Source organism: Toxorhynchites rutilus, chromosome 3 (assembly GCF_029784135.1).
Source record: "Toxorhynchites rutilus septentrionalis strain SRP chromosome 3, ASM2978413v1, whole genome shotgun sequence".
In the NCBI taxonomy this organism is placed as follows: Eukaryota; Metazoa; Arthropoda; class Insecta; order Diptera; family Culicidae; genus Toxorhynchites; species Toxorhynchites rutilus.
This window is the reverse complement of record NC_073746.1, coordinates 79,242,256-79,259,363: the sequence shown is the minus strand read 5'-3', so window position 1 is coordinate 79,259,363 and position 17,108 is coordinate 79,242,256. Positions and strand designations below refer to the sequence as shown.

At 37.4% G+C, this 17,108-nt stretch overlaps 1 protein-coding gene across 1 annotated transcript in view; it reads left to right on the top strand.

Annotated features, from left to right (window-relative positions):
* Nucleotides 1–17,108, top strand: part of LOC129774911 (neural-cadherin-like) — a 1,140,595-nt gene that overhangs the window by 358,292 nt on the left and 765,195 nt on the right. The gene's annotated exons all lie outside the window — the stretch shown is intronic.

Sequence of the window (17,108 nt, the reverse complement as noted above, 5' to 3'; positions counted from 1 at the left end):
TTTTAAACAAAAGTTAGCTCATTAGCTTCAATTTGATATGTTGATCATCTAAATCGGTTGTGTTGTCTAAGTGGCTCAAAAGTTATGAATTTTGGAAAGAAGTCATTTTTGGAAAAAAGTGAAAAAATTGAATTCTCGGATCGCCCTAAAATGGAAATGGTCACCCTAGCGAAAAATAAACTTTTTTTTTTAGTGTATATTTTTTCATGTTTAATCTTCAATACTCTATAACTCTTTCTAAGACACTATTTCGGTACTACTTATAGTTTTTGAGATATTGATTATCAAAAATCTCTCTTACTAAAATCTATACGCCCTATTTAAAAGTTACGCTTGAGTTAAAAAATTCCCAATTGCTGTGGAAAACTCATATTTCCTCCAACCCAAACGAAATACAAACATTCATTCGAATCAGAAATACTCATGTTTGTCATTTGTCGATTTCATTTGGAATTGCTCAATAGGTATTTCATGATGTTGAAAATCCAGGATACAAAATGACGATTTTCTCAAAACCCCATCAATATGGGTATCAAATGAAAGGGCTCGACTAGTAGAATACAGCATATCATGAAAAATACGAATCCAAGACGGTCGCAGTCCTCATATGACCAATTAATTTTTCAAATAGTTTCATTCAGCTTGACCTGTTTGTACACTCAAACTGGCATTGGCAGAAATCATTTAATCTTCGGCAGAAAATGCTTTTTCATGTCCTGGAGGGTCAAATGAACAAATAAGATCATCTGTTTCAAAAGCTTTAAAATGTTTGTATGTATGGGAGCAGACATCTCTTTCTTTTTTCTTTTTTCATTTCTTTTGGTGTTGCTCTCAAAAAAAAGTCCATACGATGCCAACGGGGAACGAACCAAGACAAGCTGGAATGCAAGGCTGTTTTACACGAGCACGCTACCCACATAGCTACTGGTGCTGTTGCATAAATGCGTGATAATATTACACCTCATTAGAAAAAGTAGTTGGAAAGTGTTTTCTAAGAGTAAATAGGAGAGTATTAAAGTGAATCTATATCTATCTCGGGCTTGGTCGTGTATGTGGAAAAGTATGAGAAAAGCTTTAATGCGTGCTTATTTGCGATGTGTCTCTTGTTTCGCCGCTCATGTTGCTCTTACATCGGTATAGCATGTAACTATCTATCTATGTATATAAAAATGAATTTCTGTCTGTCTGTCTGATTCTTATGGACTCGGAAACTAGTAAACCGATCAACATAGAAATTGGTATGTAGGGGTTTCTGGGGCCAGGGAAGGTTTTCGGTATAGTTTGAGTACCCTCCCCCCCTCTAAGGGGGGCCTGGCATACATATGAAATACAAATTTCTGCATTACTCTAGAATTAATCAAGCAAATGAAACCAAATTTGGCATGAGAAGCTTTTAGGGTGCAATAAATTTTGCTATGGTGGCTAGACTCTTCAACCCCCTCTCTAAGGGGTAACTGCAATAAAATGAAACACAAATTTCTGCATTACTCGCGAATTAATCAAGCAAATGAAACCAAATTTTGCATGTGGAGGATTTAGGGTGCAATGAATGGTTCTATGGTGGTTAGATACTTCTCTCCCCTCTCTTAGGTGAAACTGCCATAAAAATGAAACACAAATTTGTGCATAACTCGAGAATTAATCAAGCAATTGATACCAAATTTGGCATGTGGAGATTTTAGGGTGCAATAAATGTTTTTACGGTGGTGAGACACTCCACCTCCCTCCTAAATTTCTGCATATCTCGAAAACTTATCAAGCAAATGGAGCCAATTTTGACATGTGATGGTTTTACGGGGCACGAAACGCTTCTATGGTGAATACACCCCCCCCTCTCTCTTAAGGGGGGGCTGCCATACAAACGAAACACAAACTTCCTCATAATTCGAGAACTAATCAAGCACAATTTTGGATGTGAGGGTATGAGAAATGTTTCTATGATGGTATTACATCCCTCCCTCCTCTGGTATGGAGAGGGGGCCCCATAAAAATATTACAATTGAAAATTTTCGAAAAACTCTGAAAGAAAAAAGAAAAATTCGGAAAATTAAATTTCCATATGTTTTACAATTACATAGTGACAATTGCTGTTAGTCCATTTGATGTTTGCGCTAGCGAAGTTGATCTTTGTTCGAAACTGGAAATGTATTTTAATGTGATGAAACGCACTCCTATATCTTCTTCTATCTATACCAAAAAAGGATAGCCAGATGTGTTGATAAGAGCAGAACTCGAGGAGGGAATTGTCCGATTTAAGGCTGTCTTTATTCTATCATATTTTCTGTAGTAAACATTTATTCCATGTAACGGAGAAACATATTATTTGCAAGTGGTTAAAAAATCTTGAACTCAAAAACTGAATTTTATAGTAAAAGGTAAATTAAACGGAGTCGATTGAAAGATCAATCAATGAACAGTTCTGCGATTAGACCCATGAACTTGCTCATAGTAAGAAAACGTGAATGTTTGAAGGTATTAATAACAAAATACAAATTTTTGGCGGGACGAAGTTTGCCGGGTCAGCTAGTATTATATAAATGCTATACAAGTATTTGAGAGTAGCACATTCTCTGTTATTTTTAGGCTCATTTAATTTTATAAATCGGGATGCCAAAAAATATGCTAAAAATAATCTTGGGTGTAGTTTTCAAGAATGCGAATACATCGATAGCAGATGGTTTGAGGTTGCCGCGTTCGGAACGCAATCTTACAGAGTTGATTCTCAATTCAACATGAGCCATTTCAATGGCTTTTTTTCAGTTCGCATTACCTACCAATGTACACAGGAACAATAAATTTTGTTCATCTCAGCTGAAAACGTGCTCGATACTAAATATAACGCGTGCTTTTCATTCTCGAATGTTCTATTCCGAGTCTGAACTGAAACTGTGGTTAAAATTGTAATTAAAAGAAATAGATTCGAAAAAAATCTACGAAATCAAGTAATAAATATTTGGCAACACTGGTCCAGGTGGAGCACAGCTCTCTACCCGAATCGAACATGGGAGGGCTAAGCGCCACCATTCCGTGTGTAATTCCTCTGACATTACTTATTCCGTTAATGTAAAACGGGCCCGATAACGAGAGCCGCCCGCCAGAATGACGCGCAAACGGGAGAAACTTTATTATTGCGAAATTCTCGCACTGAATGGAAAATACCGAGTACAGGTATTTAGAGAAATTCAGCAATCGGAGAAAGACTTCCAAAATTAGTTGTGATACTACTCTTGCAGGCAGGCTCAGTTATCTCGGAATCCATTAGAAGCTTGGCATGTTTTACGGCACCCCCTTTGTCGTCTTTTCTGGTTTTTCCCTTTATAATGAGGGAGGCTGCGCTTCATCCCATTCAAAACATAACAGCGAACAGGACGATGGCAATCTGGCCAGGCATGAATGCAATGTCTCCATTAAAAATTGTTTTATGATAATAGTCTCTGGACGCTGGGGAAGATATGGGGCTCTTGCTTCAGTTGTTGTCTAAACGCGTGTGTTTTTTGTTTTTGCTCTTTCTCTGTCGTTGTTGTATATTGTTTTGTTTGTTCTAAGTGCTATCACCATAGTCTTTCAAATTTGTTGTCCTATCAGCCATTTCGAAATTAGCGTACAGCTGGCCGATGCTTTTGATAAACATTATTGTGATTTTTTGTTTGTTTTTTTTTTCTTTTGCTGCCTGTTTCTTCATTGTTCATTCTCATTAACCGCGCCCAGCACTCCTGACTCTCCCGAATAAAGGGCCCACCAGAATTTCCATTAACGACGCTGGCACGGCACTTTAATGGGAAAACAAACGAGAAATTTCATTATAGCTTATTTAGGGATTGAAGGCAGCGGAGATTAAAGCCGAAGGAATGATTCCGCCCGCGCGCATTGGTTGCATTGGGTGGGGGGTTTGGTATGTGTTTTTAATTTGGAAATTCCAGGCCAAGTTCTTAACAGAAAATCTATCGAACGCTATTGGATCGAATTCTCGGCAGGAATGGTTCGGCTCCGGTGGAATGCATTTGTACGGTGGAATATTATGAAATGCCCGGCGGAGGCTGAGAATTTTACTTCGCCCGCCTGTTTCCGGTTTTAATTTTAGTTGCGATGAAGCAGTAGTTCGCTACCCAGCTTGCACATGCAATTGTGAAGTTACTTCAAGCAATTTGTTCGCCATCGCTTAAACTAGTGGAGCTGCTTTTCTTTGATGTGTTGGAAACTACTAGCAAACAATTTGCTACTACCAGCTGGGATGAAGGCGAAACAAAACAAAAGAAAATCCTGCGGTCGGGATGAAAGTTTTAGCCGCATGTTCTTGCATAATTATTATGCACCACAGCTTAAAGTTTTACATAACGAGGCATGATGCACTCCTTGGGATCCGAAGTTTGCCTGATGAATTAGGTATGGGGCTTTTCATCGGTTTGCACGGTATTAATTTTCTTATGGATTGAATGAGTAAATCCGTTAGAAAATTTGAAAAACAAATTAATTTTTCTTTTGACACGTCTTATTCGGATTTCGAGTATTTGTACTAACGCCGACTGGGAATTCTAGGTATCTAATGCAACGTTCTTGTTCATCGTGATTATTTGTAACGATGTTACACACTCTCTATATTTTAAACGGTTAAAAAAACTCAACCGTAGACTAACATTATAGCTTGGATACAACTTTCAGGAGGTACTCGTTCGCGGTCTCTATCCTGTAGCACCGAAAGACGCCATAAGGGTTTTTGTCAGCAATTTAAATCCACATGCGATTGTCTGTGTGTTCGCTGACGAAAGAGATTCCCGGGTCGATCGCCATAGGTTCAAATCATATTTGAAAAGGATTGAAAGGTCTCTTTCAGTTCCACCGGCGTAAAGAAGGGAACTTGATAGATCTTTAACACTGTGAAAACACAATATAAAGTTACACAATAGGAAGTGGGAATATGGGTGATAGAAATTTTGAAGTTACTCTATATTATCGTTACTGAAATTTGGATTTAAAATTTAGATTAGAATTTGAAGAACCTGTGTGAAAATCAAGAATTTGGAATACAGAAAAAATTGTATTTGAGTGGTGTGAGACAAAATCGTAATTTGAAGAGAATTATAAAAGTATTGTTTAGGCCTAATTATATTCTCGCTTGAAGGTCAAATTCCTTCAAGCGAAGGTGCAAATCTGGGAGTAGTTAAACCAGATAAGTTGGCCGGTTCGACTTGTTTTGCCCCAGCGCACCAGGCCATCCGGATTGTGTCGCACGATAAGCGATAAGCTACGCGACAACCGGAGAGCGCATGCACAACTACGTACGTAGGACGTGCGTTACGCTCAGCCAGGACACCACTCGACAAGTGCACTTGTCTCGACCACCGAGGGATCCTCAAAAACGCTTGCAAGTAATAGAATTTAAACCAATATTGTAAATAAGGATACATTTTGAAATTAAAAGAGAAATTATTGCACATATTATATTTCGTTAAATTATTTATGTAGTGGTGTTGGTGGCTGTTGAGAGGCCCTTCAGTTCATCGATTTCGGGTTCGTAGTAGCATAGGCTCTGGAAAGGAAAACCTTCAAAGGAAACCTTTCCATCCTGAAGTTTGTCACATTCACTTATTTGTTGGAGTTCTAATCCTTGGTGAGCGCCAAGACGATTCAAGTGTGGGTTGAAGGTCAATGACAAGAACTCGCCCTGAGGTCTCACGGTCGGGCACGGGAATCTGTGGAGACGAAACTCGCTCCTTCACGACAAGAAAATAACCTTGCCTGGCGCTTAACCCTTTCGTTACGAGCGTCGTCTATAAACGACATCCGCGCGACGAGCTGTGTGTACGAGCGTCGTCTTTAGACGACATGAAATTCATACTGCTCTTCGATCACACCAGCGCGATGCGCATACTTTCGGCGCAGTGCTCCGTCCGGGGTAACACTTCGGCGGAGCACACTGCCGTAATGAAAGGGTTAAGTGAAGATTGTATCGCTACCTTGTCCTCGAGACCCTTCCTCCCGTTACATATTCCTGGTTTTTTGACGTAGGACTACGTCTTTCATTTTTGTACCGGGGTGTAAGTTCAAAGTTTCGAAAGTGAGAGAGTGACGCTGGACTGCAAGGTTTTGAACATTAATACTTCTTTAGCGGCTGAATGGAGTGGTATAATAATCACTTCATCCGAACGATAAAATGCCAACGAGTTATATGATTGTCACTTATTGGTGAAAGAAATAGTTTCAATAGCTTAAAAATTGCTTTCAAAGCAAGCTATTGAAGTCATAACAATCTAGCTCATTGATGATGATTGGTGATCGCAATGTGTTCCCGAACACGGACACAAAATCTAGGCACCTGGAGGAACCGTCATAGTGAATACATGCAAGCTGTGATTTCTTTTGCTCGCTTGCATTAGTATTTGGAAAACCATAGGCGTGCCCCATGCAAGGCGTGCGTACTTTTACTCGCATCAGTTTCTGTTCTGCTTTCGCATGGAACAGTAATGAAAAATTGTTTGCGTGTGAATGCGTCCAAACGGAGGAATATTCGCACCCATTTACGTATTCAGCTTGATGTTCCCGTGATGCAATCTAATAGCATCAGTTTCTGTTCTGCATCAGGATGGAACAGTCGTGAAGAATTGTTTGCGAGTGAATGCGTCCGAGCGAAGGAATATTCGCACCCATGGCTTGGTGTCAATGTTGCTACATTGAAATCTGTATTTCCGAGCTAAACAATCTTATATATAAAATTCTCGTGTCACGATGTTCGTGGTCAAACTCCTCCGAAACTGCTCGACCGATTTTAATGATATAATACTCAAAAAACTAGGTAGGCATGAGAATTGGTCGTGAACTATATATGATACCGCTAGGATACCTATTACTTTATATTTAATACCGATTAGGGTGGTCCCATGCAAAATTTTTGCATAAATTTGGCTTGAAAAAAAACTTATAACCATATATAACCAATTTTCACCCTTATCGTCTTTTTTATCGCGATATATGTATTTTTATATAAACGATACCAAATAATTGATTCGCCGTTCGTTTTTTAAACAGTTCGAATTTATTTACGTTGTTTAATGCCAGATGGAACTTCGTCCTCTTCATCGAATTTCACGTATGTGTACGCAAGTAACCTCAATTCGACAATTCGACTAAAACGCCGGCGAGCTGGAAGCCTTTTTTTTGGGTGAGCACAATGAATTATTGAAATTATTCTAATCACACCCATGCTCGGAATGCAAAATAACATTCACGCTATTGTCGTCAATCCTGATAAAAAACCGATTGAAGAGCACGTGTGTAGATCCAATGCGCCACAGTTACTTTAATTATTAGGAACATCATTACTCATTTTGAATTAATATTTTAATATTATGTGGTTGGAGGAGACGACACAAACAAAAGAGTGCCCTCGATGGATTCTTATGTGTGTCGTTTGATGAATTGGCGCAGCCAGGACAATGTCATTCTAGGATGTCTTGAGCTGTGTCAGTAATCCATGGTCAACATATTCGCAAAAGTAGAGAGCGAACGACTGTGATTCCTATGATACAATCAACAGAAGCGGTTCGAGGAATGATAGCGAGACGCTATCATGAGTAACACCTACACAGCCTTTGTTCAAACGACAGCACGTGTGTTCAAACAAAAAAAATGCAGTCTTTGATTGGCTATATTACAAAGTTTTATTTATTTAAACAACATCGAGTAATGATTTTCATCCAAATTTAAGCAATTTAAAATTATTTTCGTGTCTGCTAATCTGATACAGATTAAATTGCTCCACGAAAACGGATTACTTATTTTGAAGTTTATTTTGCGCCGAGGCAAGGTTGCTACATTTCATAGCACGAATGATCAGATTTCTGAATGCAAAAGACGAATCCTGAGATCCGATCGATCCGGTCCATTTCTCTGTACATCATAGATCTCATCCCCATCTCCACATCACACTCAGGTTCGGGAAGTTCCCACGGTACAATGCAATACACGGTCAAATCTTCACGTATCTGCTCGATATCCACGTGGATTCTATCCTTCATCGATCATAATCAATTAATTTTATAGATCGTTGAAAAATTTGAACACACATGTATTGCAATACATTAGTTATTTTTTATTCAAGTTGAGAGTTTTAAATACATAGAGAATTATGCCAAATAAAAAAAGAAATTAATGTATTTTTAGGGAAAACCGACGGCTTTTTTAATTTAGTTTCGCGTTATAAACATTCATTTAATACTCACTTTCCTCGTGGTGTTTATACATGGTTTTGCTGAATTTAGCGTTGATATCATTTGACAATTGAGAATTGATTCAGATGCAATTTCAAATAAATGATTACCAAGCCAACGGTAGTCTTGCGGTTATATCGCAGATATAACCCACTTCTTGTTTTTTCTGGTCAAGGCGAGTATCATCACGTGGGGCTATTTCGGACAAATTCCTTTGATTTTTCTTCACTGCTTTAACTACTGTGGAAGAGGGTGTATCCACAATATTCAATACTTTTTTTCAAACGTGAATGTGAATGTTCTCAGATTTTCGTGAAAATTCGTAGTTTTGTTCTTTATCACAAAATATTAAAGTCATGTTTTAATATTTTTCATTAGAGTACCCAGTTCTATTTTAAGGTGGTTAGAAAAATCAATTTTTTTTCCAAAGATGACTTATTCCGAAAATTCATAACTTTTGAACCATTAGACCGATTTAGATGTACTTAGTACTTACCTTCTCTACCACTTCCTCCAGTAATCTATATATCTGACTTACTAAAAACTGCTCGATGTCGTATTCCTTCCAATAGTTGGAATTATTGGCAGCTCATTTCGTAGAACTTTTCCAAACATCAGTGTTGATGTAGCAATTCCTGTTGTCGAATGATGTGTTGAGTTGTACATCAAAAGGTACATTTTTAAATCCCACTTCCAGTCAATCATTTGCATTTGCTGACATGACTGACATACTCTGCAGAATCTATGGATCTATGGAATCAATGGATTCTGGTATTCCGTAGCGACGGAAGGTTTCGAGAATTGCTTGAATCGTGAATTTAGCAGTAATCTTCTTCTTAACCACTACTTACACGGATCGACTGAAGTAGTCGACATGAACTAGCAAGTTATATCCAGGAGGGAGTGGTACGATGGATTCAACGAAAATGTGAGACCGTGGTTTCTGTGGGTTTCTCTCTCATGTACCTTCGAATGCGTGATTCTGGAGAAGATTGAGCCGAAACTAAAGTGCATTGTTTGCAACGCCTTATAAGACATTCAATTTCCATGATCTTGTCAGTTCACCCCTTTTTGTCTTAAACGACCCTTCATAACTACAATTCCAAGTTGACCCTTATGACCCAGTATTTTTATCGATTTTATTCCTAGTAGAGCTCATAGCTGATGAATTCCAACCTGTTGACGTTTAATAAACACTTCTCCAGATTTAACAGTACCACAAACTCTTCCAGGCAAAGTTTATCAATGCTTTCAATCGATCGTCATGTTCTTCCTATGAACAGTCAAATATTGGAATGCACATCATATAAACCCGCCTCAACAGTGTTCATTACTTTTCGGGAAAGTTCTGTTGCACAGTAAGTTCCAAGCATGAGGCGTTTATATTTAACTAGCTGATCCAGCAAACTTCGTCCCGCCTAGAATAGATTTTTTGTTATGCTTTCACACATTCACGTTTTCTTGCTAAGCGAAACGTTCATGGGTCCAATCACGAAACTCTTCATTGATTGGTCTTCTAATTGACGCTTCACAACTTCCTCTTGCTATAAATATCCTAGTACTTCTACAAAACTTGTCGTTATAATATAACATTATTTTCAGACACAACACAGGAAAACAGAAAGACAGACAGACAGAAAGAATTCCATTTATATTATATATACACCCATACCTCGCTATATGGCCGCTTTTTATACGGCATTTCGCTATAACGGCCTTCTTCAATTCAAGCACGTTATCGATTTATGGCCTAAAATGTTTCGTTATAACGGCAAAAAAAAATGAGGATTGGTTCAAAAATCACTTTTGTACAGAAGTGAAAAATACATTTGCGAGACAATAACTTAAGCAACATACAAATTAGGAATGTATACATACACATATTCCATGTAACATGAAGTTGTTTCATTTTTGTTTATAGATAATTGTTGGTTTTCATGTATGTATATTGTATGTATTGTATGTTCTATGTTTATGTTATGTATGTATTTTTAGTTTAAATGAATTTAATTTTTGATTAAAATGAAATAAAAATAAGAGGATAAAATGCATTTTGAATGATAAACCATTTTACATATTTAACAAATTTCGAACTGACCTGAATAAATTTGTATTAGAATACTTGATTCCTTATACGGATTTTCGCTTTGCGGCCAAATTTCGTGGAACGTATATAGGCCGTAAAGCGAGGTATGGGTGTACAGCCATTCCATGTCAAACCGATAAAGTGGTTCTCAGAAGTGTTGCCACACGCACAGATTTATCTGGAAAGGTACATATTTTTTCGTTATTCTTGGTACATATTCTGTACGGTACGAAGTACAGATTTTCGTCAAAAAGTACAGAATGGTACAGATTTTTTCCACGTGTGAATTTTTTTACATTCGAACTAAGCAGCATTGAAGCGATTTTTTTAAATTAAATCGTGATGGTACGCAATCTAGATTCAAAAAAACTATGTATATGACGAATTTCATGCCAACTCGTCTTAGGACTTGGCAGCACCATCTCAGATAGTAGTGAAACGTTGTGGGTATAAAGACATGGGTCATTAAAGCAACTTTGCATACTTGAAATATTCGAAAAAGAATTAGATTACTTTTTGGAAAAAGCCAAATTTTTTTTCTTACTTTTTTACAAAAATTTATAACTTAAAAAATATGATACCTACAATATATATATATATATATATATATATATATATATATATATATATATATATATATATATATATATATATATATATATATACTGACCAGACGTCCCGCGAAACGTCCCGCATTTGGCAAAAGTAATGAAAATGTCCCGCGAAATCAATATATTTCAATATTACAATTTGATCATGTTGATTTTATTAAATGGATCAACCACAAAAAAAAAATTATTTGCCAGACTATTCAAGAGATCTTCCAATGCATCCAAAGATTAATACGTTGAGCTGGTTTCATCGCACCGACAGTGGACTTTTTGTTTAGAGAGATGGAACATGGAATCAAATGAAAACGACAGCAACAAAATTAGAAAATGATTTTTATAAAAGTCCCTTATCGATCCGCAGGGACCAACGTGAGGTAGACGAAAAGTTCTTCTTTGGTCCCCTAACTCGAGGGCTTAACGTATTCAATGAAGTATCGTAAATGAAACGCTTGGCGGCTTTACGGAAGTTGATCGGAACCTCAACTATGGCCGATGAGTAGATGTATGTCAGCGTGTTCTTTTACCTTTTCGTGGCTTTGGTGGTCGGCTGTCTCTCCATTTTGGCCATTCGCCCAAAAGTTTTCTATCGATCGCTGGGGGATGTTGGGAAGGTTGGCGGCTTATCTCCAGTCGATCCATCCTCCAGTGATCTTTTGGCATTATGGGCTGATCCCAGGTTCGACCACATCACCTGCCACTTCCAGCAAGCACTTTGTACTGTTTATCTCCCAGTTTACCATATGACTCGAAAGAAGAGCGGCTTGGACATTTCCTTCTCGTTTGTCAGCGAATGACCTTCTCGGAGAACTTGATGTGGGTGATATGTTCGTCGCCATCACTTATCCGGTCCCTTGCATTCGTTGAATTCTAGCATCAAGTACGTTTTGTCTTTCATTATGAGTACGAAAAGAAGTTTTTCACTTCTTTACCCGGAAAGAAGTTTTTCACCGGTACCTCAAGCTACTCCTTCTGGATGATTGCCTGCTGCTCAGATACGGCCGGTCTCGTCTGACGCTTTCGCATAAAAATGTCCATTTTGGCCAGATTCTCCTTCATCATTTGACCGGTTGTTTCGATCCCTCGGCTTAAGGAGCGGCAGAGAGAGGATATTGTAAATACCAGATTGGCTATATCTGGCGGACACAAAGTGCCTCAGAATGTCCAATGGGTGGAGCTGGCAGTATGAAAAACTCATCAAGTTGCTTGACAGTGCTGCTGCTGCGAATTAACAGCCTTGAATCATTTTTGTTGTAGGCTTAATAAACAGCCATACAAATGAAACACAAATTTCAAATTTATAACTATTTTTTTCCAGAATTCTAAAAGCTTATGTTTTCGAGAAAAATGAGTTTTAATTTTCAAAATATTTTTTTTTCAATGAAATTTTTTCCCGAAAATTTTTTTGGTAATTTTTAATGAAAATCAACATAATTTCCTACATTCCATTTTTTGACTTGCAGGTCTGATAGATTTTTTTGTGGGTTTCTTTTTAAATTTTGAGTTTTTTTCAACTTTTTTTTCGAAAAATCTTGCTTTAAAAACTATAAGTTCTACAAAAATTTGTTCAGAGAATGAAATGTAGGAAATAACTTAGGTTTTCATTAAAAATTATCAAAGAATTTTTTGGAGAAAAATTTCATTGTAAAAAAATTTCAAAATTAAAATTCATTTTTCTCCAAAAATATGCTTTTAGAATTCTGAAAAGAAATAGATATATATAGCCCTTAAAATTTCCAACATGTTTTCCATATCGGACGATGGGCACATTTACATGGAGAAAGTTTTTCGAACAACAACTTTCTCATGTTTTGCTTTGAGAAAATACTATTAATGTTCAATTCGTTATATTTTTATTTTTTTTATTTTTATCGCAATTTGCATGATCTGGTAACTTTTCTCTATTTAGAAATATGTCAAGAACATGTCAAACGTGAGAATTTACACACAAAAATGTTACGAGCAAAACATTATTATTTTCAGTAGGGTTCATACAAAAATTACTTATATTCCAAAAACTATAAAGACAGAAAGTTGATGTCTTCGACGAAAGTTTATATTTTAACAAGATCTAAAACATTGTCGAATACATTATATCGCTAACTTGACATTTAACAAAATTAGGATAAGTTGTATTTTTTCAAAGAAAACATGAAAAAGTTGTTATTCGAAAAAAAATTTCCCTGTAAAAGTGTATATATATTTAGGAGTTTTAAAAAAACGTGTTTTTGAGATAAAAGAATTTCAATTTTTGAAATATCTTTTTTGTCAGCAAAATTTTTTTCCAGTATTTTTTCGTAAAAATTTAAACAATTTCCTACATTTCATTATTTTACATGAATTTTGTAGGTATCATAGTTTTTATGTTATAAATTTTTGTAAAAAATAGGAATAAAATTTTGGCTTTTTCCATTCTTTTTCGAATATTTCAAATATGCAAAGTTGCTTAAATGACCCATGTCTTTACACCTACAACGTTTCACTGCTATCTGAGATGGTGCTGCCAACTCCTAAGACGAGTTGGCATGAAATTCGTCGAATATCGATTGGACTAACAACGCCCGCCACGATGTCATTTTAGAACATATAAGAATTCAATTTTCCGATTTTTGTTTTGTTTTGATTAATTGCTATAATTTTTAAACGACAATATCAACTGAATTTAATTTTTCTTAAATTGACAAAATTCTATTTACTTCTGTTGACACTAAATACATCCGTGAACATTAGGAAACTTTGCCGTTGGGAGTAATTGAACAACTTCAACTTTGCGGTTTATGAAGACGAAAAATCTCCTTCCGCGTCTATCAGAATGAGTGGGAAAGCAAATAAGAAACTATTTAATGAAAAGCAATCAGCATAACTTGATACAAAAAGTCATTCATTGAACGAGCCATAGTCCCATACGATTTGTGTTAATGGATTCATTTGGAGCCCCACCTTGGAATGGAATTACAAACGCACCTGAATATCCCCACCAACCCGACCCAAAGTCTAGACCGCGCGTACTGTCGGCTGTCTTATACAATATGTTAGCAACACTTTGGTGGAGCTCACCATGGAAGAGCATTATTGCAATGAATAGCGAACCGGTCCGCTGTTGGTCAACTCAAAGGTACTCTTGGCCAGATTGCAGCCCCATAACCATATCAATAAAATGTTTCATTCAAATGGAAGGTGGTTGAAACAGCGTTGGTCTTTCGATACACACATACGCCATTCGCCATTTCGTAGGTTTCGCAATTCTCTCCGAATCCTAGTTGTCCACTTGTTCTCGTTAAAATAAATCCACCGTAAATTTGTGCCGTTTTTTCGTACGACTTCATCTAACTGAATGGCCCCGGTTGAGCCCCGGAAGCGCGCATAGGTCGGTCGCCGCCAGAAAAGCCCGTCGGAATACAACTGTGCCAACAGAAACACTCTTTGTCAATTATCCAACCTGTCAAATTAATCGTGCCTCCGGTCGTACCCTTTCTCCGTAACGGCTTAGTGGTACAAAAATCGCTCACAGAGAGGCGGCGGAAATTTTGCGCGTGTAGAGTATTTCTTTTCGTTTCGTTTAGTCCCAACAAAAAGGACAACATCTCTTCGCACAGCACCCCACTTCCGGGCGCCAAAGTAGAACGCTCGGTTAATTAGAACAAAATGAAATAACGGTCCGAACGTAATCTCGAAACGTTCGCATTCTAAGCCTTTGATGAAAGTAAGAAAATCTGGCAGCAACAATTAACATAATACTCGCTGTGCTGAACACGGGCAAAGATTTGACAGCTCGAGCAATTAATTTCGAATTTGGAATTTTTCCGGGAACTGTTTGATGAAGACCGGTAATAAGCGAAATTACGTACAATTTCAATTGAAGCTGGCAATGCAATCGAGGTTAATGATTCGATGATCCCATGATTGATGATTTAATTAATATATGGACATAAAGTAAAAACAATGCGTAGATTCCACTTTTTTTTTTCAATTCAACCATAATTGGCAGGCTTAAATCCCTGGAATTTGTGGTGCAATAAGTATTTAGTGTAAATTTGTAATGATCCATATTAGTGTTGACTCAATACTGAAATGTGCACACGGGGAGTGAAAAACGAAATGCTTTATTCAATAATATATGCTTAATAAATAGAAAAAATGCTTATCAGCAACAATATGCCGCAAATGGAATGTTTATGTGATGTCCTTTCCCAGGTAATCGGGCAAACGGCAATCGAGTCTCTATTTACAGCATATTTGTTGAATGTTTCCGTACTTTTAAATAGCGTGAGCTCCATTGAATCCACCAACGGGTAAATTGTTTGATTTAAAAATTTCATCTCAAGTACGCAAATGTCAGTTATCAATTTAAAAAGGTTCACCCTCGCTCGGACTTTCCGGTTTGTAACCTTTGCTATGAACGGTGGGGGTCTCTCACATAACCACACTTCACCTCACTTGACCGCAGCAATTGCAATTGCAGCAGCCAAGTTTTGCACTTTGGTTGACCCAAAACGCCAGCCAAATAATGACTCTACCGTTCGGTCGGAGCTCCCCCGCCATTACTGGTGATGCTAGTATTTTTATGAGTTTTAGGTCCCAGCTGAATGCCCGAGTAGCTTTTCATGGTGGTTTTCCGAGAGGGTACCCCCGTCACCCTGTCTTCTCCGCGCGTCCCTTTTGATGATACCAATCAGCATTGCAGCTTTCCGTAGGAGTGGGAGAGTGAGATAGAATGCGCTTGACGTAGCTTTCCACCGTTGCGGACCGTTTGGGACAATGCTTTTCCGAAACGTTTGTTTTCGGTTGTTCCAATGTTCTGCACGAGTGAAGCACGATGGTCTCTCGAAAGCAGAATGAGGTTAGTGCATCTCCCTGACAGTGTGATTTGGGTTCTATTGAATGTGATCTTATCCGGTGGATGTGTTATTTTGTAAAAAAAACTGAACCACCTGCTAAGGGTTGACTGCAATGAATTTTCATTGATTTTTTTGTTTTTATCATTACCGAAATTTCGCCAAATGGAAGTATGGTCCAGTTGTTGTAACAATTGCGGGTGGAATATGTTCTCTTCATGATGAGATAACGAGTTGTGATTTTCCGTTGCATCTGTTCTGTACTAATGAGTATTTTAGTTTTTTTTATCGTTTCGAAGAAGAGTATTTAAAATCGGGTACCCCTATAAAAAGAAGTAGTTTTTATATTTCATTGAAAAATAATGAAGTATGGATTCATTGCTCAGAAGTTCATATGTAAGATATGATCAACGGTCAACATCAACGCAACAATCGAATATCCTTTTTGTATTGGATTAGAGACAACATTATCCATAATGAATATCTGAAGCCGAGACAAACCGTCATGGCCATGGTCATGATTGTTTGGGAAATAATTTATTTGACTTGAGCATTGGCGGAAAAGCAACAATAATGTGCGACCGAAGACGAGGTCTTGATTTAAATCGTGACAACGTTTAACTTCGTGTTGCTTTACCGATTAGAAACTGCTCGGGAAATTTCGCAACTATTAATTGTATCATAGCAAGTTATCCTGTTATACAGAGAGAGCGATTGAGCAGGCATCGGGTGCTGACGCATTTTTGTTTGCTCCGTGATTTTTTCATTCTGTTATAGTACAACACGAAAGAACGTGTACGCGATTTGTGTCGGTCAATGTAAAATTAGTTCTCCATTTAAAATTAGAAGTGAAGTGCGCCAGGAATAGTTGATAATGTGCTGAAGGAAATTTTATCCGAGTGATTCACAGCATCGGAAATTTTGCTGATGCAATAATCGCTGTAGAAACGATCCATCTTTCTAGCGCCTCCTTTGCTGCAAACGGAAAACGTTTTCCAGAGGCAAATTTTCTGAATTTTTTGATTACAGTAGTTTGCAATTATTTTATAGTAAAAGAACAGGAAAAGAAAGTGTTTGCAAATATTTTGTTTTTGTTAACCTTCAACAACTTTTTGTACATGGTATTATGTGGTTCGATATCAGTGTCCAGAGATAAAATTCATAGAAGCATAAAAATGTGTGCGTGTGTTTTTTCATACACCTTACAAATGTTCGAGATGCTTCGAAATGTGGTGGTGTGTGATAAATCAAAATTTTGAGCTAATGGGCCTTATTCCCGAATACACTACACGTGAAAACAATGTGGAGTGAGTACAACCTTATTCCGGATTGCACGCCACTGTAAACATTTGGTTGAATTCATTATGAATACACC